This window comes from Euphorbia lathyris, chromosome 1 (genome assembly GCF_963576675.1).
Source record: "Euphorbia lathyris chromosome 1, ddEupLath1.1, whole genome shotgun sequence".
Classification (NCBI taxonomy): Eukaryota; Viridiplantae; Streptophyta; class Magnoliopsida; order Malpighiales; family Euphorbiaceae; genus Euphorbia; species Euphorbia lathyris.
The window spans coordinates 132,490,339-132,511,468 of NC_088910.1; the positions used below are offsets into that span (position 1 = coordinate 132,490,339).

General features: G+C 46.8%; 59 non-coding genes across 59 annotated transcripts; all 59 read right to left on the bottom strand.

Annotated features, from left to right (window-relative positions):
• Nucleotides 1-158: 158 nt before the first annotated feature.
• Nucleotides 159-277, bottom strand: LOC136215151 (5S ribosomal RNA). Its single transcript, XR_010682200.1, has one exon. It is a non-coding gene; the product is annotated as a 5S ribosomal RNA (ribosomal RNA).
• A 258-nt stretch (nucleotides 278-535) lies between these two features.
• LOC136215303 (5S ribosomal RNA) lies at nucleotides 536-654 on the bottom strand. The gene has a single exon (XR_010682347.1). It is a non-coding gene; the product is annotated as a 5S ribosomal RNA (ribosomal RNA).
• A 261-nt stretch (nucleotides 655-915) lies between these two features.
• Nucleotides 916-1,034, bottom strand: LOC136215737 (5S ribosomal RNA). The gene has a single exon (XR_010682769.1). It is a non-coding gene; the product is annotated as a 5S ribosomal RNA (ribosomal RNA).
• Nucleotides 1,035-1,293: 259 nt separating this feature from the next.
• On the bottom strand, nucleotides 1,294-1,412 carry LOC136215207 (5S ribosomal RNA). Its single transcript, XR_010682255.1, has one exon. It is a non-coding gene; the product is annotated as a 5S ribosomal RNA (ribosomal RNA).
• Nucleotides 1,413-1,671: 259 nt separating this feature from the next.
• Nucleotides 1,672-1,790, bottom strand: LOC136213711 (5S ribosomal RNA). Its single transcript, XR_010680812.1, has one exon. It is a non-coding gene; the product is annotated as a 5S ribosomal RNA (ribosomal RNA).
• Nucleotides 1,791-1,972: 182 nt separating this feature from the next.
• LOC136211306 (5S ribosomal RNA) lies at nucleotides 1,973-2,091 on the bottom strand. The gene has a single exon (XR_010678515.1). It is a non-coding gene; the product is annotated as a 5S ribosomal RNA (ribosomal RNA).
• Nucleotides 2,092-2,350: 259 nt separating this feature from the next.
• Nucleotides 2,351-2,469, bottom strand: LOC136214838 (5S ribosomal RNA). Its single transcript, XR_010681906.1, has one exon. It is a non-coding gene; the product is annotated as a 5S ribosomal RNA (ribosomal RNA).
• Nucleotides 2,470-2,730: 261 nt separating this feature from the next.
• Nucleotides 2,731-2,849, bottom strand: LOC136215569 (5S ribosomal RNA). The gene has a single exon (XR_010682608.1). It is a non-coding gene; the product is annotated as a 5S ribosomal RNA (ribosomal RNA).
• A 259-nt stretch (nucleotides 2,850-3,108) lies between these two features.
• Nucleotides 3,109-3,227, bottom strand: LOC136214471 (5S ribosomal RNA). The gene has a single exon (XR_010681556.1). It is a non-coding gene; the product is annotated as a 5S ribosomal RNA (ribosomal RNA).
• A 259-nt stretch (nucleotides 3,228-3,486) lies between these two features.
• LOC136213712 (5S ribosomal RNA) lies at nucleotides 3,487-3,605 on the bottom strand. Its single transcript, XR_010680813.1, has one exon. It is a non-coding gene; the product is annotated as a 5S ribosomal RNA (ribosomal RNA).
• A 260-nt stretch (nucleotides 3,606-3,865) lies between these two features.
• On the bottom strand, nucleotides 3,866-3,984 carry LOC136215520 (5S ribosomal RNA). The gene has a single exon (XR_010682559.1). It is a non-coding gene; the product is annotated as a 5S ribosomal RNA (ribosomal RNA).
• Nucleotides 3,985-4,167: 183 nt separating this feature from the next.
• LOC136214841 (5S ribosomal RNA) lies at nucleotides 4,168-4,286 on the bottom strand. The gene has a single exon (XR_010681908.1). It is a non-coding gene; the product is annotated as a 5S ribosomal RNA (ribosomal RNA).
• Nucleotides 4,287-4,544: 258 nt separating this feature from the next.
• Nucleotides 4,545-4,663, bottom strand: LOC136215583 (5S ribosomal RNA). The gene has a single exon (XR_010682621.1). It is a non-coding gene; the product is annotated as a 5S ribosomal RNA (ribosomal RNA).
• A 338-nt stretch (nucleotides 4,664-5,001) lies between these two features.
• Nucleotides 5,002-5,120, bottom strand: LOC136213579 (5S ribosomal RNA). The gene has a single exon (XR_010680681.1). It is a non-coding gene; the product is annotated as a 5S ribosomal RNA (ribosomal RNA).
• A 184-nt stretch (nucleotides 5,121-5,304) lies between these two features.
• LOC136211307 (5S ribosomal RNA) lies at nucleotides 5,305-5,423 on the bottom strand. Its single transcript, XR_010678516.1, has one exon. It is a non-coding gene; the product is annotated as a 5S ribosomal RNA (ribosomal RNA).
• A 258-nt stretch (nucleotides 5,424-5,681) lies between these two features.
• Nucleotides 5,682-5,800, bottom strand: LOC136215187 (5S ribosomal RNA). The gene has a single exon (XR_010682234.1). It is a non-coding gene; the product is annotated as a 5S ribosomal RNA (ribosomal RNA).
• Nucleotides 5,801-5,984: 184 nt separating this feature from the next.
• On the bottom strand, nucleotides 5,985-6,103 carry LOC136211308 (5S ribosomal RNA). Its single transcript, XR_010678517.1, has one exon. It is a non-coding gene; the product is annotated as a 5S ribosomal RNA (ribosomal RNA).
• A 259-nt stretch (nucleotides 6,104-6,362) lies between these two features.
• Nucleotides 6,363-6,481, bottom strand: LOC136215152 (5S ribosomal RNA). The gene has a single exon (XR_010682201.1). It is a non-coding gene; the product is annotated as a 5S ribosomal RNA (ribosomal RNA).
• Nucleotides 6,482-6,739: 258 nt separating this feature from the next.
• On the bottom strand, nucleotides 6,740-6,858 carry LOC136215584 (5S ribosomal RNA). The gene has a single exon (XR_010682622.1). It is a non-coding gene; the product is annotated as a 5S ribosomal RNA (ribosomal RNA).
• Nucleotides 6,859-7,118: 260 nt separating this feature from the next.
• On the bottom strand, nucleotides 7,119-7,237 carry LOC136215707 (5S ribosomal RNA). Its single transcript, XR_010682740.1, has one exon. It is a non-coding gene; the product is annotated as a 5S ribosomal RNA (ribosomal RNA).
• A 259-nt stretch (nucleotides 7,238-7,496) lies between these two features.
• On the bottom strand, nucleotides 7,497-7,615 carry LOC136215497 (5S ribosomal RNA). The gene has a single exon (XR_010682537.1). It is a non-coding gene; the product is annotated as a 5S ribosomal RNA (ribosomal RNA).
• Nucleotides 7,616-7,873: 258 nt separating this feature from the next.
• On the bottom strand, nucleotides 7,874-7,992 carry LOC136215428 (5S ribosomal RNA). Its single transcript, XR_010682469.1, has one exon. It is a non-coding gene; the product is annotated as a 5S ribosomal RNA (ribosomal RNA).
• Nucleotides 7,993-8,174: 182 nt separating this feature from the next.
• On the bottom strand, nucleotides 8,175-8,293 carry LOC136211309 (5S ribosomal RNA). The gene has a single exon (XR_010678518.1). It is a non-coding gene; the product is annotated as a 5S ribosomal RNA (ribosomal RNA).
• Nucleotides 8,294-8,552: 259 nt separating this feature from the next.
• Nucleotides 8,553-8,671, bottom strand: LOC136214842 (5S ribosomal RNA). The gene has a single exon (XR_010681909.1). It is a non-coding gene; the product is annotated as a 5S ribosomal RNA (ribosomal RNA).
• Nucleotides 8,672-8,932: 261 nt separating this feature from the next.
• LOC136215570 (5S ribosomal RNA) lies at nucleotides 8,933-9,051 on the bottom strand. The gene has a single exon (XR_010682609.1). It is a non-coding gene; the product is annotated as a 5S ribosomal RNA (ribosomal RNA).
• Nucleotides 9,052-9,310: 259 nt separating this feature from the next.
• LOC136215209 (5S ribosomal RNA) lies at nucleotides 9,311-9,429 on the bottom strand. The gene has a single exon (XR_010682256.1). It is a non-coding gene; the product is annotated as a 5S ribosomal RNA (ribosomal RNA).
• Nucleotides 9,430-9,688: 259 nt separating this feature from the next.
• On the bottom strand, nucleotides 9,689-9,807 carry LOC136213713 (5S ribosomal RNA). Its single transcript, XR_010680814.1, has one exon. It is a non-coding gene; the product is annotated as a 5S ribosomal RNA (ribosomal RNA).
• A 259-nt stretch (nucleotides 9,808-10,066) lies between these two features.
• Nucleotides 10,067-10,185, bottom strand: LOC136215713 (5S ribosomal RNA). Its single transcript, XR_010682746.1, has one exon. It is a non-coding gene; the product is annotated as a 5S ribosomal RNA (ribosomal RNA).
• A 259-nt stretch (nucleotides 10,186-10,444) lies between these two features.
• On the bottom strand, nucleotides 10,445-10,563 carry LOC136215210 (5S ribosomal RNA). Its single transcript, XR_010682257.1, has one exon. It is a non-coding gene; the product is annotated as a 5S ribosomal RNA (ribosomal RNA).
• Nucleotides 10,564-10,822: 259 nt separating this feature from the next.
• Nucleotides 10,823-10,941, bottom strand: LOC136215429 (5S ribosomal RNA). Its single transcript, XR_010682470.1, has one exon. It is a non-coding gene; the product is annotated as a 5S ribosomal RNA (ribosomal RNA).
• A 182-nt stretch (nucleotides 10,942-11,123) lies between these two features.
• LOC136211310 (5S ribosomal RNA) lies at nucleotides 11,124-11,242 on the bottom strand. Its single transcript, XR_010678519.1, has one exon. It is a non-coding gene; the product is annotated as a 5S ribosomal RNA (ribosomal RNA).
• A 259-nt stretch (nucleotides 11,243-11,501) lies between these two features.
• Nucleotides 11,502-11,620, bottom strand: LOC136214843 (5S ribosomal RNA). The gene has a single exon (XR_010681910.1). It is a non-coding gene; the product is annotated as a 5S ribosomal RNA (ribosomal RNA).
• Nucleotides 11,621-11,881: 261 nt separating this feature from the next.
• Nucleotides 11,882-12,000, bottom strand: LOC136215572 (5S ribosomal RNA). Its single transcript, XR_010682610.1, has one exon. It is a non-coding gene; the product is annotated as a 5S ribosomal RNA (ribosomal RNA).
• Nucleotides 12,001-12,259: 259 nt separating this feature from the next.
• On the bottom strand, nucleotides 12,260-12,378 carry LOC136214472 (5S ribosomal RNA). The gene has a single exon (XR_010681557.1). It is a non-coding gene; the product is annotated as a 5S ribosomal RNA (ribosomal RNA).
• A 259-nt stretch (nucleotides 12,379-12,637) lies between these two features.
• On the bottom strand, nucleotides 12,638-12,756 carry LOC136213714 (5S ribosomal RNA). The gene has a single exon (XR_010680815.1). It is a non-coding gene; the product is annotated as a 5S ribosomal RNA (ribosomal RNA).
• A 259-nt stretch (nucleotides 12,757-13,015) lies between these two features.
• LOC136215714 (5S ribosomal RNA) lies at nucleotides 13,016-13,134 on the bottom strand. Its single transcript, XR_010682747.1, has one exon. It is a non-coding gene; the product is annotated as a 5S ribosomal RNA (ribosomal RNA).
• Nucleotides 13,135-13,317: 183 nt separating this feature from the next.
• LOC136211898 (5S ribosomal RNA) lies at nucleotides 13,318-13,436 on the bottom strand. The gene has a single exon (XR_010679083.1). It is a non-coding gene; the product is annotated as a 5S ribosomal RNA (ribosomal RNA).
• A 181-nt stretch (nucleotides 13,437-13,617) lies between these two features.
• Nucleotides 13,618-13,736, bottom strand: LOC136212401 (5S ribosomal RNA). The gene has a single exon (XR_010679561.1). It is a non-coding gene; the product is annotated as a 5S ribosomal RNA (ribosomal RNA).
• A 183-nt stretch (nucleotides 13,737-13,919) lies between these two features.
• On the bottom strand, nucleotides 13,920-14,038 carry LOC136215198 (5S ribosomal RNA). The gene has a single exon (XR_010682245.1). It is a non-coding gene; the product is annotated as a 5S ribosomal RNA (ribosomal RNA).
• Nucleotides 14,039-14,221: 183 nt separating this feature from the next.
• On the bottom strand, nucleotides 14,222-14,340 carry LOC136211311 (5S ribosomal RNA). Its single transcript, XR_010678520.1, has one exon. It is a non-coding gene; the product is annotated as a 5S ribosomal RNA (ribosomal RNA).
• Nucleotides 14,341-14,599: 259 nt separating this feature from the next.
• Nucleotides 14,600-14,718, bottom strand: LOC136213446 (5S ribosomal RNA). Its single transcript, XR_010680556.1, has one exon. It is a non-coding gene; the product is annotated as a 5S ribosomal RNA (ribosomal RNA).
• Nucleotides 14,719-14,900: 182 nt separating this feature from the next.
• On the bottom strand, nucleotides 14,901-15,019 carry LOC136213935 (5S ribosomal RNA). Its single transcript, XR_010681034.1, has one exon. It is a non-coding gene; the product is annotated as a 5S ribosomal RNA (ribosomal RNA).
• Nucleotides 15,020-15,278: 259 nt separating this feature from the next.
• LOC136212305 (5S ribosomal RNA) lies at nucleotides 15,279-15,397 on the bottom strand. The gene has a single exon (XR_010679470.1). It is a non-coding gene; the product is annotated as a 5S ribosomal RNA (ribosomal RNA).
• A 259-nt stretch (nucleotides 15,398-15,656) lies between these two features.
• Nucleotides 15,657-15,775, bottom strand: LOC136211312 (5S ribosomal RNA). The gene has a single exon (XR_010678521.1). It is a non-coding gene; the product is annotated as a 5S ribosomal RNA (ribosomal RNA).
• A 259-nt stretch (nucleotides 15,776-16,034) lies between these two features.
• Nucleotides 16,035-16,153, bottom strand: LOC136214053 (5S ribosomal RNA). Its single transcript, XR_010681151.1, has one exon. It is a non-coding gene; the product is annotated as a 5S ribosomal RNA (ribosomal RNA).
• Nucleotides 16,154-16,334: 181 nt separating this feature from the next.
• On the bottom strand, nucleotides 16,335-16,453 carry LOC136215304 (5S ribosomal RNA). The gene has a single exon (XR_010682348.1). It is a non-coding gene; the product is annotated as a 5S ribosomal RNA (ribosomal RNA).
• A 259-nt stretch (nucleotides 16,454-16,712) lies between these two features.
• On the bottom strand, nucleotides 16,713-16,831 carry LOC136214844 (5S ribosomal RNA). The gene has a single exon (XR_010681911.1). It is a non-coding gene; the product is annotated as a 5S ribosomal RNA (ribosomal RNA).
• A 260-nt stretch (nucleotides 16,832-17,091) lies between these two features.
• LOC136214205 (5S ribosomal RNA) lies at nucleotides 17,092-17,210 on the bottom strand. The gene has a single exon (XR_010681302.1). It is a non-coding gene; the product is annotated as a 5S ribosomal RNA (ribosomal RNA).
• Nucleotides 17,211-17,392: 182 nt separating this feature from the next.
• On the bottom strand, nucleotides 17,393-17,511 carry LOC136214845 (5S ribosomal RNA). The gene has a single exon (XR_010681912.1). It is a non-coding gene; the product is annotated as a 5S ribosomal RNA (ribosomal RNA).
• A 181-nt stretch (nucleotides 17,512-17,692) lies between these two features.
• On the bottom strand, nucleotides 17,693-17,811 carry LOC136213716 (5S ribosomal RNA). Its single transcript, XR_010680818.1, has one exon. It is a non-coding gene; the product is annotated as a 5S ribosomal RNA (ribosomal RNA).
• A 260-nt stretch (nucleotides 17,812-18,071) lies between these two features.
• On the bottom strand, nucleotides 18,072-18,190 carry LOC136213197 (5S ribosomal RNA). Its single transcript, XR_010680323.1, has one exon. It is a non-coding gene; the product is annotated as a 5S ribosomal RNA (ribosomal RNA).
• A 183-nt stretch (nucleotides 18,191-18,373) lies between these two features.
• LOC136214316 (5S ribosomal RNA) lies at nucleotides 18,374-18,492 on the bottom strand. The gene has a single exon (XR_010681407.1). It is a non-coding gene; the product is annotated as a 5S ribosomal RNA (ribosomal RNA).
• Nucleotides 18,493-18,751: 259 nt separating this feature from the next.
• Nucleotides 18,752-18,870, bottom strand: LOC136211315 (5S ribosomal RNA). The gene has a single exon (XR_010678523.1). It is a non-coding gene; the product is annotated as a 5S ribosomal RNA (ribosomal RNA).
• Nucleotides 18,871-19,129: 259 nt separating this feature from the next.
• Nucleotides 19,130-19,248, bottom strand: LOC136212172 (5S ribosomal RNA). The gene has a single exon (XR_010679343.1). It is a non-coding gene; the product is annotated as a 5S ribosomal RNA (ribosomal RNA).
• Nucleotides 19,249-19,429: 181 nt separating this feature from the next.
• LOC136213717 (5S ribosomal RNA) lies at nucleotides 19,430-19,548 on the bottom strand. The gene has a single exon (XR_010680819.1). It is a non-coding gene; the product is annotated as a 5S ribosomal RNA (ribosomal RNA).
• A 260-nt stretch (nucleotides 19,549-19,808) lies between these two features.
• Nucleotides 19,809-19,927, bottom strand: LOC136213199 (5S ribosomal RNA). Its single transcript, XR_010680324.1, has one exon. It is a non-coding gene; the product is annotated as a 5S ribosomal RNA (ribosomal RNA).
• Nucleotides 19,928-20,110: 183 nt separating this feature from the next.
• LOC136214317 (5S ribosomal RNA) lies at nucleotides 20,111-20,229 on the bottom strand. Its single transcript, XR_010681408.1, has one exon. It is a non-coding gene; the product is annotated as a 5S ribosomal RNA (ribosomal RNA).
• Nucleotides 20,230-20,488: 259 nt separating this feature from the next.
• On the bottom strand, nucleotides 20,489-20,607 carry LOC136211316 (5S ribosomal RNA). The gene has a single exon (XR_010678524.1). It is a non-coding gene; the product is annotated as a 5S ribosomal RNA (ribosomal RNA).
• A 259-nt stretch (nucleotides 20,608-20,866) lies between these two features.
• On the bottom strand, nucleotides 20,867-20,985 carry LOC136212173 (5S ribosomal RNA). The gene has a single exon (XR_010679344.1). It is a non-coding gene; the product is annotated as a 5S ribosomal RNA (ribosomal RNA).
• Nucleotides 20,986-21,130: the final 145 nt, after the last annotated feature.

The following is a 21,130-nucleotide window of genomic DNA, read 5'->3' on the forward strand; positions in this document are numbered from 1 at the left end:
CTGACCCCCGCCTCGAAAACGTGCACGCCATGGTGAAAAAAAAAATTAAATAATTAAAAAATGCACGTTGCAAAAAAGTTTGGGCCCGCCTCGAAAACGTGCACGCCATGGTGAAAAAAAAATTAAATAATTAAAAAATACACGTTGCAAAAATTTTGGGGGTGCAACACGAGGACTTCTCAAGAGGTCACCCATCTTAGTACTACTCTCGCCCAAGCACGTTTAAATTCGGAGTTCTGATGGGATCCGGTGCATTAGTGCTGGTACGATCGCACCCGTCATCCCATGCAAAAACTAAGCATATATTCCATACTGGGCGCCCCTTTCTCCCGTATGCTCATCCTTCACGTGCATGCACAAGCCCCCGGACCCCAAACACTGACCCCCGCCTCGAAAACGTGCACGCCATGGTGAAAAAAAATTAAATAATTAAAAAATGCACGTTGCAAAAAAGTTTGGGTCCGCCTCGAAAACGTGCACGCCATGGTGAAAAAAAAATTAAATAATTAAAAAATGCACGTTGCAAAAAAGTTTGGGGGTGCAACACGAGGACTTCCCAAGAGGTCACCCATCTTAGTACTACTTTCGCCCAAGTACGTTTCACTTCGGAGTTCTGATGGGATCCGGTGCATTAGTGCTGGTATGATCGCACCCGTCATCCCATGCAAAAACTAAGCATATATTCCATACTGGGCGCCCCTTTCTCCCGTATGCTCATCCTTCACGTGCATGCACAAGCACCCGGACCCCAAACACTGACCCCCGCCTCGAAAACGTGCACGCCATGGTGAAAAAAAAAAATTAAATAATTAAAAAATGCACGTTGCAAAAAAGTTTGGGCCCGCCTCGAAAACGTGCACGCCATGGTGAAAAAAAAATTAAATAATTAAAAAATGCACGTTGCAAAAAAGTTTGGGGGTGCAACACGAGGACTTCCCAAGAGGTCACCCATCTTAGCACTACTCTCGGCCAAGCACGTTTGACTTCGGAGTTCTGATGGGATACGGTGCATTAGTGCTGGTATGATCGCACCCGTCATCCCATGCAAAAACTAAGCATATATTCCATACTGGGCGCCCCTTTCTCCCGTATGCTCATCCTTCACGTGCATGCACAAGCCCCCGGACCCCAAACACTGACCCCCGCCTCGAAAACGTGCACGCCATGGTGAAAAAAAAAATTAAATAATTAAAAAATGCACGTTGCAAAAAAGTTTGGGCCCGCCTCGAAAACGTGCACGCCATGGTGAAAAAAAATTAAATAATTAAAAAATGCACGTTGCAAAAAAGTTTGGGGGTGCAACACGAGGACTTCCCAAGAGGTCACCCATCTTAGTACTACTCTCGCCGAAGCACGTTTATCTTCGGAGTTCTGATGGGATCCGGTGCATTAGTGCTGGTATGATCGCACCCGTCATCCCATGCAAAAACTAAGCATATATTCCATACTGGGCGCCCCTTTCTCCCGTATGCTCATCCTTCACGTGCATGCACAAGCCCCCGGACCCCAAACACTGACCCCCGCCTCGAAAACGTGCACGCCATGGTGAAAAAAAAAATTAAATAATTAAAAAATGCACGTTGCAAAAAAGTTTGGGCCCGCCTCGAAAACGTGCACGCCATGGTGAAAAAAAAATTAAATAATTAAAAAATACACGTTGCAAAAATTTTGGGGGTGCAACACGAGGACTTCCCAAGAGGTCACCCATCTTAGTACTACTCTCGCCCAAGCACGTTTAATTTCGGAGTTCTGATGGGATCCGGTGCATTAGTGCTGGTATGATCGCACCCGTCATCCCATGCAAAAACTAAGCATATATTCCATACTGGGCGCCCCTTTCTCCCGTATGCTCATCGTTCACGTGCATGCACAAGCCCCCGGACCCCAAACACTGACCCCGCCTCGTAAACGTGCACGCCATGGTGAAAAAAAAAATTAAATAATTAAAAAATGCACGTTGCAAAAAAGTTTGGGGGTGCAACACGAGGACTTCCCAAGAGGTCACCCATCTTAGTACTACTCTCGCCCAAGCACGTTTAACTTCGGAGTTCTGATGGGATCCGGTGCATTAGTGCTGGTATGATCGCACCCGTCATCCCATGCAAAAACTAAGCATATATTCCATACTGGGCGCCCCTTTCTCCCGTATGCTCATCCTTCACGTGCATGCACAAGCCCCCGGACCCCAAACACTGACCCCCGCCTCGAAAACGTGCACGCCATGGTGAAAAAAAAAATTAAATAATTAAAAAATGCACGTTGCAAAAAAGTTTGGGCCCGCCTCGAAAACGTGCACGCCATGGTGAAAAAAAAATTAAATAATTAAAAAATACACGTTGCAAAAATTTTGGGGGTGCAACACGAGGACTTCCCAAGAGGTCACCCATCTTAGTACTACTCTCGCCCAAGCACGTTTAATTTCGAAGTTCTGATGGGATCCGGTGCATTAGTGCTGGTATGATCGCACCCGTCATCCCATGCAAAAACTAAGCATATATTCCATACTGGGCGCCCCTTTCTCCCGTATGCTCATCCTTCACGTGCATGCACAAGCCCCCGGACCCCAAACACTGACCCCCGCCTCGAAAACGTGCACGCCATGGTGAAAAAAAAAATTAAATAATTAAAAAATGCACGTTGCAAAAAAATCTTGGGCCCGCCTCGAAAACGTGCACGCCATGGTGGAAAAAAAATTAAATAATTAAAAAATGCACGTTGCAAAAAAGTTTGGGGGTCCAACACGAGGACTTCCCAAGAGGTCACCCATCTTAGTACTACTCTCACCCAAGCACGTTTGACTTCGGAGTTCTGATGGGATCCGGTGCATTAGTGCTGGTATGATCGCACCCTTCATCCCATGCAAAAACTAAGTATATATTCCATACTGGGCGCCCCTTTCTCCCGTATGCTCATCCTTCACGTGCATGCACAAGCCCCCGGACCCCAAACACTGACCCCCGCCTCGAAAACGTGCACGCCATGGTGAAAAAAAAAATTAAATAATTAAAAAATGCACGTTGCAAAAAAGTTTGGGCCCGCCTCGAAAACGTGCACGCCATGGTGAAAAAAAATTAAATAATTAAAAAATGCACGTTGCAAAAAAGTTTGGGGGTGCAACACGAGGACTTCCCAAGAGGTCACCCATCTTAGTACTACTCTCGCCGAAGCACGTTTAACTTCGGAGTTCTGATGGGATCCGGTGCATTAGTGCTGGTATGATCGCACCCGTCATCCCATGCAAAAACTAAGCATATATTCCATACTGGGCGCCCCTTTCTCCCGTATGCTCATCCTTCACGTGCATGCACAAGCCCCCGGACCCCAAACACTGACCCCCGCCTCGAAAATTTGCACGCCATGGTGAAAAAAAAAATTAAATAATTAAAAAATGCACGTTGCAAAAAAGTTTGGGCCCGCCTCGAAAACGTGCACGCCATGGTGAAAAAAAAATTAAATAATTAAAAAATACACGTTGCAAAAATTTTGGGGGTGCAACACGAGGACTTCCCAAGAGGTCACCCATCTTAGTACTACTCTCGCCCAAGCACGTTTAATTTCGGAGTTCTGATGGGATCCGGTGCATTAGTGCTGGTATGATCGCACCCGTCATCCCATGCAAAAACTAAGCATATATTCCATACTGGGCGCCCCTTTCTCCCGTATGCTCATCCTTCACGTGCATGCACAAGCCCCCGAACCCCAAACACTGACCCCCGCCTCGAAAACGTGCACGCCATGGTGAAAAAAAAAATTAAATAATTAAAAAATGCACGTTGCAAAAAAGTTTGGGCCCGCCTCGAAAACGTGCACGCCATGGTGAAAAAAAAATTAAATAATTAAAAAATGCACGTTGCAAAAAAGTTTGGGGGTGCAACACGAGGACTTCCCAAGAGGTCACCCATCTTAGTACTACTCTCCCCCAAGCACGTTAAACTTCGGAGTTCTGATGGGATCCGGTGCATTAGTGCTGGTATGATCGCACCCGTCATCCCATGCAAAAACTAAGCATATATTCCATACTGGGCGCCCCTTTCTCCCGTATGCTCATCCTTCACGTGCATGCACAACTCCCCCGACCCCAAACACTGACCCTCGCCTCGAAAACGTGCACGCCATGGTGAAAAAAAAAATTAAATAATTAAAAAATGCACGTTGCAAAAAAGTTTGGGGGTGCAACACGAGGACTTCCCAAGAGGTCACCCATCTTAGTACTACTCTCGCCCAAGCACGTTTAATTTCGAAGTTCTGATGGGATCCGGTGCATTAGTGCTGGTATGATCGCACCCGTCATCCCATGCAAAAACTAAGCATATATTCCATACTGGGCGCCCCTTTCTCCCGTATGCTCATCCTTCACGTGCATGCACAAGCCCCCGGACCCCAAACACTGACCCCCGCCTCGAAAACGTACACGCCATGGTGAAAAAAAATTAAATAATTAAAAAATGCACGTTGCAAAAAAGTTTGGGTCCGCCTCGAAAACGTGCACGCCATGGTGAAAAAAAAATTAAATAATTAAAAAATGCACGTTGCAAAAAAGTTTGGGGGTACAACACGAGGACTTCCCAAGAGGTCACCCATCTTAGTACTACTTTCGCCCAAGTACGTTTCACTTCGGAGTTCTGATGGGATCCGGTGCATTAGTGCTGGTATGATCGCACCCGTCATCCCATGCAAAAACTAAGCATATATTCCATACTGGGCGCCCCTTTCTCCCGTATGCTCATCCTTCACGTGCATGCACAAGCCCCCGGACCCCAAACACTGACCCCCGCCTCGAAAACGTGCACGCCATGGTGAAAAAAAAAAATTAAATAATTAAAAAATGCACGTTGCAAAAAAGTTTGGGCCCGCCTCGAAAACGTGCACGCCATGGTGAAAAAAAAATTAAATAATTAAAAAATGCACGTTGCAAAAAAGTTTGGGTCCGCCTCGAAAACGTGCACGCCATGGTGAAAAAAAAATTAAATAATTAAAAAATGCACGTTGCAAAAAAGTTTGGGGGTGCAACACGAGGACTTCCCAAGAGGTCACCCATCTTAGTACTACTCTCACCCAAGCACGTTTAGCTTCGGAGTTCTGATGGGATCCGGTGCATTAGTGCTGGTATGATCGCACCCTTCATCCCATGCAAAAACTAAGCATATATTCCATACTGGGCGCCCCTTTCTCCCGTATGCTCATCCTTCACGTGCATGCACAAGCCCCCGGACCCTAAACACTGACCCCCGCCTCGAAAACGTGCACGCCATGGTGAAAAAAAAAATTTAAATAATTAAAAAATGCACGTTGCAAAAAAGTTTGGGGGTGCAACACGAGGACTTCCCAAGAGGTCACCCATCTTAGTACTACTCTCGCCCAAGCACGTTTAACTTCGGAGTTCTGATGGGATCCGGTGCATTAGTGCTGGTATGATCGCACCCGTCATCCCATGCAAAAACTAAGCATATATTCCATACTGGGCGCCCCTTTCTCCCGTATGCTCATCCTTCACGTGCATGCACAAGCCCCCGGACCCCAAACACTGACCCCCGCCTCGAAAACGTGCACGCCATGGTGAAAAAAAATTAAATAATTAAAAAATGCACGTTGCAAAAAAGTTTGGGTCCGCCTCGAAAACGTGCACGCCATGGTGAAAAAAAAATTAAATAATTAAAAAATCCACGTTGCAAAAAAGTTTGGGGGTGCAACACGAGGACTTCCCAAGAGGTCACCCATCTTAGTACTACTTTCGCCCAAGTACGTTTCACTTCGGAGTTCGGATGGGATCCGGTGCATTAGTGCTGGTATGATCGCACCCGTCATCCCATGCAAAAACTAAGCATATATTCCATACTGGGCGCCCCTTTCTCCCGTATACTCATCCTTCACGTGCATGCACAAGCCCCCGGACCCTAAACACTGACCCCCGCCTCGAAAACGTGCACGCCATGGTGAAAAAAAAAAATTAAATAATTAAAAAATGCACGTTGCAAAAAAGTTTGGGGGTGCAACACGAGGACTTCCCAAGAGGTCACCCATCTTAGTACTACTCTCGCCCAAGCACGTTTAACTTCGGAGTTCTGATGGGATCCGGTGCATTAGTGCTGGTATGATCGCACCCGTCATCCCATGCAAAAACTAAGCATATATTCAATACTGGGCGCCCCTTTCTCCCGTATGCTCATCCTTCACGTGCATGCACAAGCCCCCGGACCCCAAACACTGACCCCCGCCTCGAAAACGTGCACGCCATGGTGAAAAAAAAAATTAAATAATTAAAAAATGCACGTTGCAAAAAAGTTTGGGCCCGCCTCGAAAACGTGCACGCCATGGTGAAAAAAAAATTAAATAATTAAAAAATACACGTTGCAAAAATTTTGGGGGTGCAACACGAGGACTTCTCAAGAGGTCACCCATCTTAGTACTACTCTCGCCCAAGCACGTTTAAATTCGGAGTTCTGATGGGATCCGGTGCATTAGTGCTGGTACGATCGCACCCGTCATCCCATGCAAAAACTAAGCATATATTCCATACTGGGCGCCCCTTTCTCCCGTATGCTCATCCTTCACGTGCATGCACAAGCCCCCGGACCCCAAACACTGACCCCCGCCTCGAATACGTGCACGCCATGGTGAAAAAAAATTAAATAATTAAAAAATGCACGTTGCAAAAAAGTTTGGGTCCGCCTCGAAAACGTGCACGCCATGGTGAAAAAAAAATTAAATAATTAAAAAATGCACGTTGCAAAAAAGTTTGGGGGTGCAACACGAGGACTTCCCAAGAGGTCACCCATCTTACTACTACTTTCGCCCAAGTACGTTTCACTTCGGAGTTCTGATGGGATCCGGTGCATTAGTGCTGGTATGATCGCACCCGTCATCCCATGCAAAAACTAAGCATATATTCCATACTGGGCGCCCCTTTCTCCCGTATGCTCATCCTTCACGTGCATGCACAAGCCCCCGGACCCCAAACACTGACCCCCGCCTCGAAAACGTGCACGCCATGGTGAAAAAAAAAATTAAATAATTAAAAAATGCACGTTGCAAAAAAGTTTGGGCCCGCCTCGAAAACGTGCACGCCATGGTGAAAAAAAAATTAAATAATTAAAAAATGCACGTTGCAAAAAAGTTTGGGGGTGCAACACGAGGACTTCCCAAGAGGTCACCCATCTTAGCACTACTCTCCGCCAAGCACGTTTGACTTCGGAGTTCTGATGGGATCCGGTGCATTAGTGCTGGTATGATCGCACCCGTCATCCCATGCAAAAACTAAGCATATATTCCATACTGGGCGCCCCTTTCTCCCGTATGCTCATCCTTCACGTGCATGCACAAGCCCCCGGACCCCAAACACTGACCCCCGCCTCGAAAACGTGCACGCCATGGTGAAAAAAAAAATTAAATAATTAAAAAATGCACGTTGCAAAAAAGTTTGGGCCCGCCTCGAAAACGTGCACGCCATGGTGAAAAAAAATTAAATAATTAAAAAATGCACGTTGCAAAAAAGTTTGGGGGTGCAACACGAGGACTTCCCAAGAGGTCACCCATCTTAGTACTACTCTCGCCGAAGCACGTTTATCTTCGGAGTTCTTATGGGATCCGGTGCATTAGTGCTGGTATGATCGCACCCGTCATCCCATGCAAAAACTAAGCATATATTCCATACTGGGCGCCCCTTTCTCCCGTATGCTCATCCTTCACGTGCATGCACAAGCCCCCGGACCCCAAACACTGACCCCCGCCTCGAAAACGTGCACGCCATGGTGAAAAAAAAATTAAATAATTAAAAAATGCACGTTGCAAAAAAGTTTGGGCCCGCCTCGAAAACGTGCACGCCATGGTGAAAAAAAAATTAAATAATTAAAAAATACACGTTGCAAAAATTTTGGGGGTGCAACACGAGGACTTCCCAAGAGGTCACCCATCTTAGTACTACTCTCGCCCAAGCACGTTTAATTTCGGAGTTCTGATGGGATACGGTGCATTAGTGCTGGTATGATCGCACCCGTCATCCCATGCAAAAACTAAGCATATATTCCATACTGGGCGCCCCTTTCTCCCGTATGCTCATCGTTCACGTGCATGCACAAGCCCCCGGACCCCAAACACTGACCCCGCCTCGTAAACGTGCACGCCATGGTGAAAAAAAAAATTAAATAATTAAAAAATGCACGTTGCAAAAAAGTTTGGGGGTGCAACACGAGGACTTCCCAAGAGGTCACCCATCTTAGTACTACTCTCGCCCAAGCACGTTTAACTTCGGAGTTCTGATGGGATCCGGTGCATTAGTGCTGGTATGATCGCACCCGTCATCCCATGCAAAAACTAAGCATATATTCCATACTGGGCGCCCCTTTCTCCCGTATGCTCATCCTTCACGTGCATGCACAAGCCCCCGGACCCCAAACACTGACCCCCGCCTCGAAAACGTGCACGCCATGGTGAAAAAAAAAATTAAATAATTAAAAAATGCACGTTGCAAAAAAGTTTGGGCCCGCCTCGAAAACGTGCACGCCATGGTGAAAAAAAAATTAAATAATTAAAAAATACACGTTGCAAAAATTTTGGGGGTGCAACACGAGGACTTCCCAAGAGGTCACCCATCTTAGTACTACTCTCGCCCAAGCACGTTTAATTTCGAAGTTCTGATGGGATCCGGTGCATTAGTGCTGGTATGATCGCACCCGTCATCCCATGCAAAAACTAAGCATATATTCCATACTGGGCGCCCCTTTCTCCCGTATGCTCATCCTTCACGTGCATGCACAAGCCCCCGGACCCCAAACACTGACCCCCGCCTCGAAAACGTGCACGCCATGGTGAAAAAAAAAATTAAATAATTAAAAAATGCACGTTGCAAAAAAATCTTGGGCCCGCCTCGAAAACGTGCACGCCATGGTGGAAAAAAAATTAAATAATTAAAAAATGCACGTTGCAAAAAAGTTTGGGGGTCCAACACGAGGACTTCCCAAGAGGTCACCCATCTTAGTACTACTCTCACCCAAGCACGTTTGACTTCGGAGTTCTGATGGGATCCGGTGCATTAGTGCTGGTATGATCGCACCCTTCATCCCATGCAAAAACTAAGTATATATTCCATACTGGGCGCCCCTTTCTCCCGTATGCTCATCCTTCACGTGCATGCACAAGCCCCCGGACCCCAAACACTGACCCCCGCCTCGAAAACGTGCACGCCATGGTGAAAAAAAAAATTAAATAATTAAAAAATGCACGTTGCAAAAAAGTTTGGGCCCGCCTCGAAAACGTGCACGCCATGGTGAAAAAAAATTAAATAATTAAAAAATGCACGTTGCAAAAAAGTTTGGGGGTGCAACACGAGGACTTCCCAAGAGGTCACCCATCTTAGTACTACTCTCGCCGAAGCACGTTTATCTTCGGAGTTCTGATGGGATCCGGTGCATTAGTGCTGGTATGATCGCACCCGTCATCCCATGCAAAAACTAAGCATATATTCCATACTGGGCGCCCCTTTCTCCCGTATGCTCATCCTTCACGTGCATGCACAAGCCCCCGGACCCCAAACACTGACCCCCGCCTCGAAAATTTGCACGCCATGGTGAAAAAAAAAATTAAATAATTAAAAAATGCACGTTGCAAAAAAGTTTGGGCCCGCCTCGAAAACGTGCACGCCATGGTGAAAAAAAAATTAAATAATTAAAAAATATACGTTGCAAAAATTTTGGGGGTGCAACACGAGGACTTCCCAAGAGGTCACCCATCTTAGTACTACTCTCGCCCAAGCACGTTTAATTTCGGAGTTCTGATGGGATCCGGTGCATTAGTGCTGGTATGATCGCACCCGTCATCCCATGCAAAAACTAAGCATATATTCCATACTGGGCGCACCTTTCTCCCGTATGCTCATCCTTCACGTGCATGCACAAGCCCCCGAACCCCAAACACTGACCCCCGCCTCGAAAACGTGCACGCCATGGTGAAAAAAAAAATTAAATAATTAAAAAATGCACGTTGCAAAAAAGTTTGGGCCCGCCTCGAAAACGTGCACGCCATGGTGAAAAAAAAATTAAATAATTAAAAAATGCACGTTGCAAAAAAGTTTGGGGTGCAACACGAGGACTTCCCAAGAGGTCACCCATCTTAGTACTACTCTCCCCCAAGCACGTTAAACTTCGGAGTTCTGCTGGGATCCGGTGCATTAGTGCTGGTATGATCGCACCCGTCATCCCATGCAAAAACTAAGCATATATTCCATACTGGGCGCCCCTTTCTCCCGTATGCTCATCCTTCACGTGCATGCACAAGCCCCCGGACCCCAAACACTGACCCCCGCCTCGAAAACGTGCACGCCATGGTGAAAAAAAAAATTAAATAATTAAAAAATGCACGTTGCAAAAAAGTTTGGGCCCGCCTCGAAAACGTGCACGCCATGGTGAAAAAAAATTAAATAATTAAAAAATGCACGTTGCAAAAAAGTTTGGGGGTGCAACACGAGGACTTCCCAAGAGGTCACCCATCTTAGTACTACTCTCGCCGAAGCACGTTTATCTTCGGAGTTCTGATGGGATCCGGTGCATTAGTGCTGGTATGATCGCACCCGTCATCCCATGCAAAAACTAAGCATATATTCCATACTGGGCGCCCCTTTCTCCCGTATGCTCATCCTTCACGTGCATGCACAAGCCCCCGGACCCCAAACACTGACCCCCGCCTCGAAAACGTGCACGCCATGGTGAAAAAAAAAATTAAATAATTAAAAAATGCACGTTGCAAAAAAGTTTGGGCCCGCCTCGAAAACGTGCACGCCATGGTGAAAAAAAAATTAAATAATTAAAAAATACACGTTGCAAAAATTTTGGGGGTGCAACACGAGGACTTCCCAAGAGGTCACCCATCTTAGTACTACTCTCGCCCAAGCACGTTTAATTTCGGAGTTCTGATGGGATACGGTGCATTAGTGCTGGTATGATCGCACCCGTCATCCCATGCAAAAACTAAGCATATATTCCATACTGGGCGCCCCTTTCTCCCGTATGCTCATCGTTCACGTGCATGCACAAGCCCCCGGACCCCAAACACTGACCCCGCCTCGTAAACGTGCACGCCATGGTGAAAAAAAAAATTAAATAATTAAAAAATGCACGTTGCAAAAAAGTTTGGGGGTGCAACACGAGGACTTCCCAAGAGGTCACCCATCTTAGTACTACTCTCGCCCAAGCACGTTTAACTTCGGAGTTCTGATGGGATCCGGTGCATTAGTGCTGGTATGATCGCACCCGTCATCCCATGCAAAAACTAAGCATATATTCCATACTGGGCGCCCCTTTCTCCCGTATGCTCATCCTTCACGTGCATGCACAAGCCCCCGGACCCCAAACACTGACCCCCGCCTCGAAAACGTGCACGCCATGGTGAAAAAAAAAATTAAATAATTAAAAAATGCACGTTGCAAAAAAGTTTGGGCCCGCCTCGAAAACGTGCACGCCATGGTGAAAAAAAAATTAAATAATTAAAAAATACACGTTGCAAAAATTTTGGGGGTGCAACACGAGGACTTCCCAAGAGGTCACCCATCTTAGTACTACTCTCGCCCAAGCACGTTTAATTTCGAAGTTCTGATGGGATCCGGTGCATTAGTGCTGGTATGATCGCACCCGTCATCCCATGCAAAAACTAAGCATATATTCCATACTGGGCGCCCCTTTCTCCCGTATGCTCATCCTTCACGTGCATGCACAAGCCCCCGGACCCCAAACACTGACCCCCGCCTCGAAAACGTGCACGCCATGGTGAAAAAAAAAATTAAATAATTAAAAAATGCACGTTGCAAAAAAATCTTGGGCCCGCCTCGAAAACGTGCACGCCATGGTGGAAAAAAAATTAAATAATTAAAAAATGCACGTTGCAAAAAAGTTTGGGGGTCCAACACGAGGACTTCCCAAGAGGTCACCCATCTTAGTACTACTCTCACCCAAGCACGTTTGACTTCGGAGTTCTGATGGGATCCGGTGCATTAGTGCTGGTATGATCGCACCCTTCATCCCATGCAAAAACTAAGTATATATTCCATACTGGGCGCCCCTTTCTCCCGTATGCTCATCCTTCACGTGCATGCACAAGCCCCCGGACCCCAAACACTGACCCCCGCCTCGAAAACGTGCACGCCATGGTGAAAAAAAAAATTAAATAATTAAAAAATGCACGTTGCAAAAAAGTTTGGGCCCGCCTCGAAAACGTGCACGCCATGGTGAAAAAAAATTAAATAATTAAAAAATGCACGTTGCAAAAAAGTTTGGGGGTGCAACACGAGGACTTCCCAAGAGGTCACCCATCTTAGTACTACTCTCGCCGAAGCACGTTTAACTTCGGAGTTCTGATGGGATCCGGTGCATTAGTGCTGGTATGATCGCACCCGTCATCCCATGCAAAAACTAAGCATATATTCCATACTGGGCGCCCCTTTCTCCCGTATGCTCATCCTTCACGTGCATGCACAAGCCCCCGGACCCCAAACACTGACCCCCGCCTCGAAAATTTGCACGCCATGGTGAAAAAAAAAATTAAATAATTAAAAAATGCACGTTGCAAAAAAGTTTGGGCCCGCCTCGAAAACGTGCTCGCCATGGTGAAAAAAAAATTAAATAATTAAAAAATACACGTTGCAAAAATTTTGGGGGTGCAACACGAGGACTTCCCAAGAGGTCACCCATCTTAGTACTACTCTCGCCCAAGCACGTTTAATTTCGGAGTTCTGATGGGATCCGGTGCATTAGTGCTGGTATGATCGCACCCGTCATCCCATGCAAAAACTAAGCATATATTCCATACTGGGCGCACCTTTCTCCCGTATGCTCATCCTTCACGTGCATGCACAAGCCCCCGAACCCCAAACACTGACCCCCGCCTCGAAAACGTGCACGCCATGGTGAAAAAAAAAATTAAATAATTAAAAAATGCACGTTGCAAAAAAGTTTGGGCCCGCCTCGAAAACGTGCACGCCATGGTGAAAAAAAAATTAAATAATTAAAAAATGCACGTTGCAAAAAAGTTTGGGGTGCAACACGAGGACTTCCCAAGAGGTCACCCATCTTAGTACTACTCTCCCCCAAGCACGTTAAACTTCGGAGTTCTGCTGGGATCCGGTGCATTAGTGCTGGTATGATCGCACCCGTCATCCCATGCAAAAACTAAGCATATATTCCATACTGGGCGCCCCTTTCTCCCGTATGCTCATCCTTCACGTGCATGCACAAGCCCCCCGACCCCAAACACTGACCCTCGCCTCGAAAACGTGCACGCCATGATGAAAAAAAAAATTAAATAATTAAAAAATGCACGTTGCAAAAAAGTTTGGGGGTGCAACACGAGGACTTCCCAAGAGGTCACCCATCTTAGTACTACTCTCGCCCGAGCACGTTTAACTTCGGAGTTCTGATGGGATCCGGTGCATTAGTGCTGGTATGATCGCACCCGTCATCCCATGCAAAAACTAAGCATATATTCCATACTGGGCGCCCCTTTCTCCCGTATGCTCATCCTTCACGTGCATGCACAAGCCCCCGGACCCCAAACACTGACCCCCGCCTCGTAAACGTGCACGCCATGGTGAAAAAAAATTAAATAATTAAAAAATGCACGTTGCAAAAAAGTTTGGGGGTGCAACACGAGGACTTCCCAAGAGGTCACCCATCTTAGTACTACTCTCGCCCAAGCACGTTTAACTTCAGAGTTCTGATGGGATCCGGTGCATTAGTGCTGGTATGATCGCACCCGCCATCCCATGCAAAAACTAAGCATATATTCCATACTGGGCGCCCCTTTCTCCCGTATGCTCATCCTTCACGTGCATGCACAAGCCCCCGGACCCCAAACACTGACCCCCGCCTCGAAAACGTGCACGCCATGGTGAAAAAAAAAATTAAATAATTAAAAAATGCACGTTGCAAAAAAGTTTGGGGGTGCAACACGAGGACTTCCCAAGAGGTCACCAATCTTAGTACTACTCTCACCCAAGCACGTTTAACTTCGGAGTTCTGATGGGATCCGGTGCATTAGTGCTGGTATGATCGCACCCTTCATCCCATGCAAAAACTAAGCATATATTCCATACTGGGCGCCCCTTTCTCCCGTATGCTCATCCTTCACGTGCATGCACAAGCCCCCGGACCCCAAACACTGACCCCCGCATCGAAAACGTGCACGCCATGGTGAAAAAAAAAATTAAATAATTAAAAAATGCACGTTGCAAAAAAGTTTGGGGGTGCAACACGAGGACTTCCCAAGAGGTCACCCATCTTAGTACTACTCTCGCCCAAGCACGTTTAACTTCGGAGTTCTGATGGGATCCGGTGCATTAGTGCTGGTATGATCGCACCCGTCATCCCATGCAAAAACTACGCATATATTCCATATTGGGCGCCCCTTTCTCCCGTATGCTCATCCTTCACGTGCATGCACAAGCCCCCGGACCCCAAACACTGACCCCCGCCTCGAAAACGTGCACGCCATGGTGAAAAAAAAAATTAAATAATTAAAAAATGCACGTTGCAAAAAAGTTTGGGCCCGCCTCGAAAACGTGCACGCCATGGTGAAAAAAAATTAAATAATTAAAAAATGCACGTTGCAAAAAAGTTTGGGGGTGCAACACGAGGACTTCCCAAGAGGTCACCCATCTTCGTACTACTCTCGCCCAAGCACGTTTAACTTCGGAGTTCTGATGGGATCCGGTGCATTAGTGCTGGTATGATCGCACCCGTTATCCCATGCAAAAACTAAGCATATATTCCATACTGGGCGCCCCTTTCTCCCGTATGCTCATCCTTCACGTGCATGCACAAGCCCCCGGACCCCAAACACTGACCCCCGCCTCGTAAACGTGCACGCCATGGTGAAAAAAAAATTAAATAATTAAAAAATGCACGTTGCAAAAAAGTTTGGGGGTGCAACACGAGGACTTCCCAAGAGGTCACCCATCTTAGTACTACTCTCGCCCAAGCACGTTTAACTTCGGAGTTCTGATGGGATCCAGTGCATTAGTGCTGGTATGATCGCACCTGTCATCCCATGCAAAAAGTAAGCATATATTCCATACTGGGCGCCCCTTTCTCCCGTATGCTCATCCTTCACGTGCATGCACAAGCCCCCGGACCCCAAACACTGACCCCCGCCTCGAAAACGTGCACGCCATGGTGAAAAAAAAATTAAATAATTAAAAAATGCACGTTGCAAAAAATTTTGGGCCCGCCTCGAAAACGTGCACGCCATGGTGAAAAAAAAATTAAATAATTAAAAAATGCACGTTGCAAAAAAGTTTGGGGGTGCAACACGAGGACTTCCCAAGAGGTCACCCATCTTAGTACTACTCTCGCCCAAGCACGTTTTACTTCGGAGTTCTGATGGGATCCGGTGCATTAGTGCTGGTATGATCGCACCCGTCATCCCATGCAAAAAGTAAGCATATATTCCATACTGGGCGCCCCTTTCTCCCGTATGCTCATCCTTCACGTGCATGCACAAGCCCCCGGACCCCAAACACTGACCCCCGCCTCGAAAACGTGCACGCCATGGTGAAAAAAAAATTAAATAATTAAAAAATGCACGTTGCAAAAAAGTTTGGGCCCGCCTCGAAAACGTGCACGCCATGGTGAAAAAAAAATTAAATAATTAAAAAATGCACGTTGCAAAAAAGTTTGGGGGTGCAACACGAGGACTTCCCAAGAGGTCACCCATCTTAGTACTACTCTCGCCCAAGCACGTTTAACTTCGGAGTTCTGATGGGATCCGGTGCATTAGTGCTGGTATGATCGCACCCGTCATCCCATGCAAAAACTAAGCATATATTCCATACTGGGCGCCCCTTTCTCCCGTATGCTCATCCTTCACGTGCATGCACAAGCCCCCGGACCCCAAACACTGACCCCCGCCTCGAAAACGTGCACGCCATGGTGAAAAAAAAATTAAATAATTAAAAAATGCACGTTGCAAAAAAGTTTGGGCCCGCCTCGAAAACGTGCACGCCATGGTGAAAAAAAAATTAAATAATTAAAAAATGCACGTTGCAAAAAAGTTTGGGGGTGCAACACGAGGACTTCCCAAGAGGTCACCCATCTTAGTACTACTCTCGCCCAAGCACGTTTAACTTCGGAGTTCCGATGGGATCCGATGCATTAGTGCTGGTATGATCGCACCCGTCATCCCATGCAAAAACTAAGCATATATTCCATACTGGGCGCCCCTTTCTCCCGTATGCTCATCCTTCACGTGCATGCACAAGCCCCCGGACCCCAAACACTGACCCCGCCTCGTAAACGTGCACGCCATGGTGAAAAAAAAATTAAATAATTAAAAAATGCACGTTGCAAAAAAGTTTGGGGGTGCAACACGAGGACTTCCCAAGAGGTCACCCATCTTAGTACTACTTTCGCCCAAGTACGTTTCACTTCGGAGTTCTGATGGGATCCGGTGCATTAGTGCTGGTATGATCGCACCCGTCATCCCATGCAAAAACTAAGCATATATTCCATACTGGGCGCCCCTTTCTCCCGTATGCTCATCCTTCACGTGCATGCACAAGCCCCCGGACCCCAAACACTGACCCCCGCCTCGAAAACGTGCACGCCATGGTGAAAAAAAAAATTAAATAATTAAAAAATGCACGTTGCAAAAAAGTTTGGGCCCGCCTCGAAAACGTGCACGCCATGGTGAAAAAAAAATTAAATAATTAAAAAATACACGTTGCAAAAATTTTGGGGGTGCAACACGAGGACTTCCCAAGAGGTCACCCATCTTAGTACTACTCTCGCCCAAGCACGTTTAATTTCGAAGTTCTGATGGGATCCGGTGCATTAGTGCTGGTATGATCGCACCCGTCATCCCATGCAAAAACTAAGCATATATTCCATACTGGGCGCCCCTTTCTCCCGTATGCTCATCCTTCACGTGCATGCACAAGCCCCCGGACCCCAAACACTGACCCCCGCCTCGAAAACGTGCACGCCATGGTGAAAAAAAAAATTAAATAATTAAAAAATGCACGTTGCAAAAAAGTTTGGGCCCGCCTCGAAAACGTGCACGCCATGGTGAAAAAAAAATTAAATAATTAAAAAATGCACGTTGCAAAAAAGTTTGGGGGTGCAACACGAGGACTTCCCAAGAGGTCACCCATCTTAGTACTACTCTCACCCAAGCACGTTTGACTTCGGAGTTCTGATGGGATCCGGTGCATTAGTGCTGGTATGATCGCACCCTTCATCCCATGCAAAAACTAAGTATATATTCCATACTGGGCGCCCCTTTCTCCCGTATGCTCATCCTTCACGTGCATGCACAAGCCCCCGGACCCCAAACACTGACCCCCGCCTCGAAAACGTGCACGCCATGGTGAAAAAAAAAATTAAATAATTAAAAAATACACGTTGCAAAAATTTTGGGGGTGCAACACGAGGACTTCCCAAGAGGTCACCCATCTTAGTACTACTCTCGCCCAAGCACGTTTAATTTCGAAGTTCTGATGGGATCCGGTGCATTAGTGCTGGTATGATCGCACCCGTCATCCCATGCAAAAACTAAGCATATATTCCATACTGGGCGCCCCTTTCTCCCGTATGCTCATCCTTCACGTGCATGCACAAGCCCCCGGACCCCAAACACTGACCCCCGCCTCGAAAACGTGCACGCCATGGTGAAAAAAAAATTAAATAATTAAAAAATACACGTTGCAAAAATTTTGGGGGTGCAACACGAGGACTTCCCAAGAGGTCACCCATCTTAGTACTACTCTCGCCCAAGCACGTTTAATTTCGGAGTTCTGATGGGATCCGGTGCATTAGTGCTGGTATGATCGCACCCGTCATCCCATGCAAAAACTAAGCATATATTCCATACTGGGCGCCCCTTTCTCCCGTATGCTCATCCTTCACGTGCATGCACAAGCCCCCGGACCCCAAACACTGACCCCCGCCTCGAAAACGTGCACGCCATGGTGAAAAAAAAAATTAAATAATTAAAAAATGCACGTTGCAAAAAAGTTTGGGCCCGCCTCGAAAACGTGCACGCCATGGTGAAAAAAAAATTAAATAATTAAAAAATGCACGTTGCAAAAAAGTTTGGGGGTGCAACACGAGGACTTCCCAAGAGGTCACCCATCTTAGTACTACTCTCACCCAAGCACGTTTAACTTCGGAGTTCTGATGGGATCCGGTGCATTAGTGCTGGTATGATCGCACCCTTCATCCCATGCAAAAACTAAGCATATATTCCATACTGGGCGCCCCTTTCTCCCGTATGCTCATCCTTCACGTGCATGCACAAGCCCCCGGACCCCAAACACTGACCCCCGCCTCGAAAACGTGCACGCCATGGTGAAAAAAAAAATTAAATAATTAAAAAATGCACGTTGCAAAAAAGTTTGGGGGTGCAACACGAGGACTTCCCAAGAGGTCACCCATCTTAGTACTACTCTCGCCCAAGCACGTTTAACTTTAGAGTTCTGATGGGATCCGGTGCATTAGTGCTGGTATGATCGCACCCGTCATCCCATGCAAAAACTACGCATATATTCCATATTAGGCGCCCCTTTCTCCCGTATGCTCATCCTTCACGTGCATGCACAAGCCCCCGGACCCCAAACACTGACCCCCGCCTCGAAAACGTGCACGCCATGGTGAAAAAAAAAATTAAATAATTAAAAAATGCACGTTGCAAAAAAGTTTGGGCCCGCCTCGAAAACGTGCACGCCATGGTGAAAAAAAATTAAATAATTAAAAAATGCACGTTGCAAAAAAGTTTGGGGGTGCAACACGAGGACTTCCCAAGAGGTCACCCATCTTAGTACTACTCTCGCCCAAGCACGTTTAACTTCGGAGTTCTGATGGGATCCGGTGCATTAGTGCTGGTATGATCGCACCCGTTATCCCATGCAAAAACTAAGCATATATTCCATACTGGGCGCCCCTTTCTCCCGTATGCTCATCCTTCACGTGCATGCACAAGCCCCCGGACCCCAAACACTGACCCCCGCCTCGAAAACGTGCACGCCATGGTGAAAAAAAAATTAAATAATTAAAAAATGCACGTTGCAAAAAAGTTTGGGCCCGCCTCGAAAACGTGCACGCCATGGTGAAAAAAAAATTAAATAATTAAAAAATGCACGTTGCAAAAAAGTTTGGGGGTGCAACACGAGGACTTCCCAAGAGGTCACCCATCTTAGTACTACTCTCGCCCAAGCACGTTTGACTTCGGAGTTCTGATGGGATCCGGTGCATTAGTGCTGGTATGATCGCACCCGTCATCCCATGCAAAAACTAAGCATATATTCCATACTGGGCGCCCCTTTCTCCCGTATGCTCATCCTTCACGTGCATGCACAAGCCCCCGGACCCCAAACACTGACCCCCGCCTCGAAAACGTGCACGCCATGGTGAAAAAAAAATTAAATAATTAAAAAATACACGTTGCAAAAATTTTGGGGGTGCAACACGAGGACTTCCCAAGAGGTCACCCATCTTAGTACTACTCTCGCCCAAGCACGTTTAATTTCGGAGTTCTGATGGGATCCGGTGCATTAGTGCTGGTATGATCGCACCCGTCATCCCATGCAAAAACTAAGCATATATTCCATACTGGGCGCCCCTTTCTCCCGTATGCTCATCCTTCACGTGCATGCACAAGCCCCCGGACCCCAAACACTGACCCCCGCCTCGAAAACGTGCACGCCATGGTGAAAAAAAAAATTAAATAATTAAAAAATGCACGTTGCAAAAAAGTTTGGGCCCGCCTCGAAAACGTGCACGCCATGGTGAAAAAAAAATTAAATAATTAAAAAATGCACGTTGCAAAAAAGTTTGGGGGTGCAACACGAGGACTTCCCAAGAGGTCACCCATCTTAGTACTACTCTCACCCAAGCACGTTTAACTTCGGAGTTCTGATGGGATCCGGTGCATTAGTGCTGGTATGATCGCACCCTTCATCCCATGCAAAAACTAAGCATATATTCCATACTGGGCGCCCCTTTCTCCCGTATGCTCATCCTTCACGTGCATGCACAAGCCCCCGGACCCCAAACACTGACCCCCGCCTCAAAAACGTGCACGCCATGGTGAAAAAAAAAATTAAATAATTAAAAAATGCACGTTGCAAAAAAGTTTGGGGGTGCAACACGAGGACTTCCCAAGAGGTCACCCATCTTAGTACTACTCTCGCCCAAGCACGTTTAACTTTAGAGTTCTGATGGGATCCGGTGCATTAGTGCTGGTATGATCGCACCCGTCATCTCATGCAAAAACTACGCATATATTCCATATTAGGCGCCCCTTTCTCCCGTATGCTCATCCTTCACGTGCATGCACAAGCCCCCGGACCCCAAACACTGACCCCCGCCTCGAAAACGTGCACGCCATGGTGAAAAAAAAAATTAAATAATTAAAAAATGCACGTTGCAAAAAAGTTTGGGCCCGCCTCGAAAACGTGCACGCCATGGTGAAAAAAAATTAAATAATTAAAAAATGCACGTTGCAAAAAAGTTTGGGGGTGCAACACGAGGACTTCCCAAGAGGTCACCCATCTTAGTACTACTCTCGCCCAAGCACGTTTAACTTCGGAGTTCTGATGGGATCCGGTGCATTAGTGCTGGTATGATCGCACCCGTTATCCCATGCAAAAACTAAGCATATATTCCATACTGGGCGCCCCTTTCTCCCGTATGCTCATCCTTCACGTGCATGCACAAGCCCCCGGACCCCAAACACTGACCCCCGCCTCGAAAACGTGCACGCCATGGTGAAAAAAAAATTAAATAATTAAAAAATGCACGTTGCAAAAAAGTTTGGGCCCGCCTCGAAAACGTGCACGCCATGGTGAAAAAAAAATTAAATAATTAAAAAATGCACGTTGCAAAAAAGTTTGGGGGTGCAACACGAGGACTTCCCAAGAGGTCACCCATCTTAGTACTACTCTCGCCCAAGCACGTTTGACTTCGGAGTTCTGATGGGATCCGGTGCATTAGTGCTGGTATGATCGCACCCGTCATCCCATGCAAAAACTAAGCATATATTCCATACTGGGCGCCCCTTTCTCCCGTATGCTCATCCTTCACGTGCATGCACAAGCCCCCGGACCCCAAACACTGACCCCCGCCTCGAAAACGTGCACGCCATGGTGAAAAAAAAA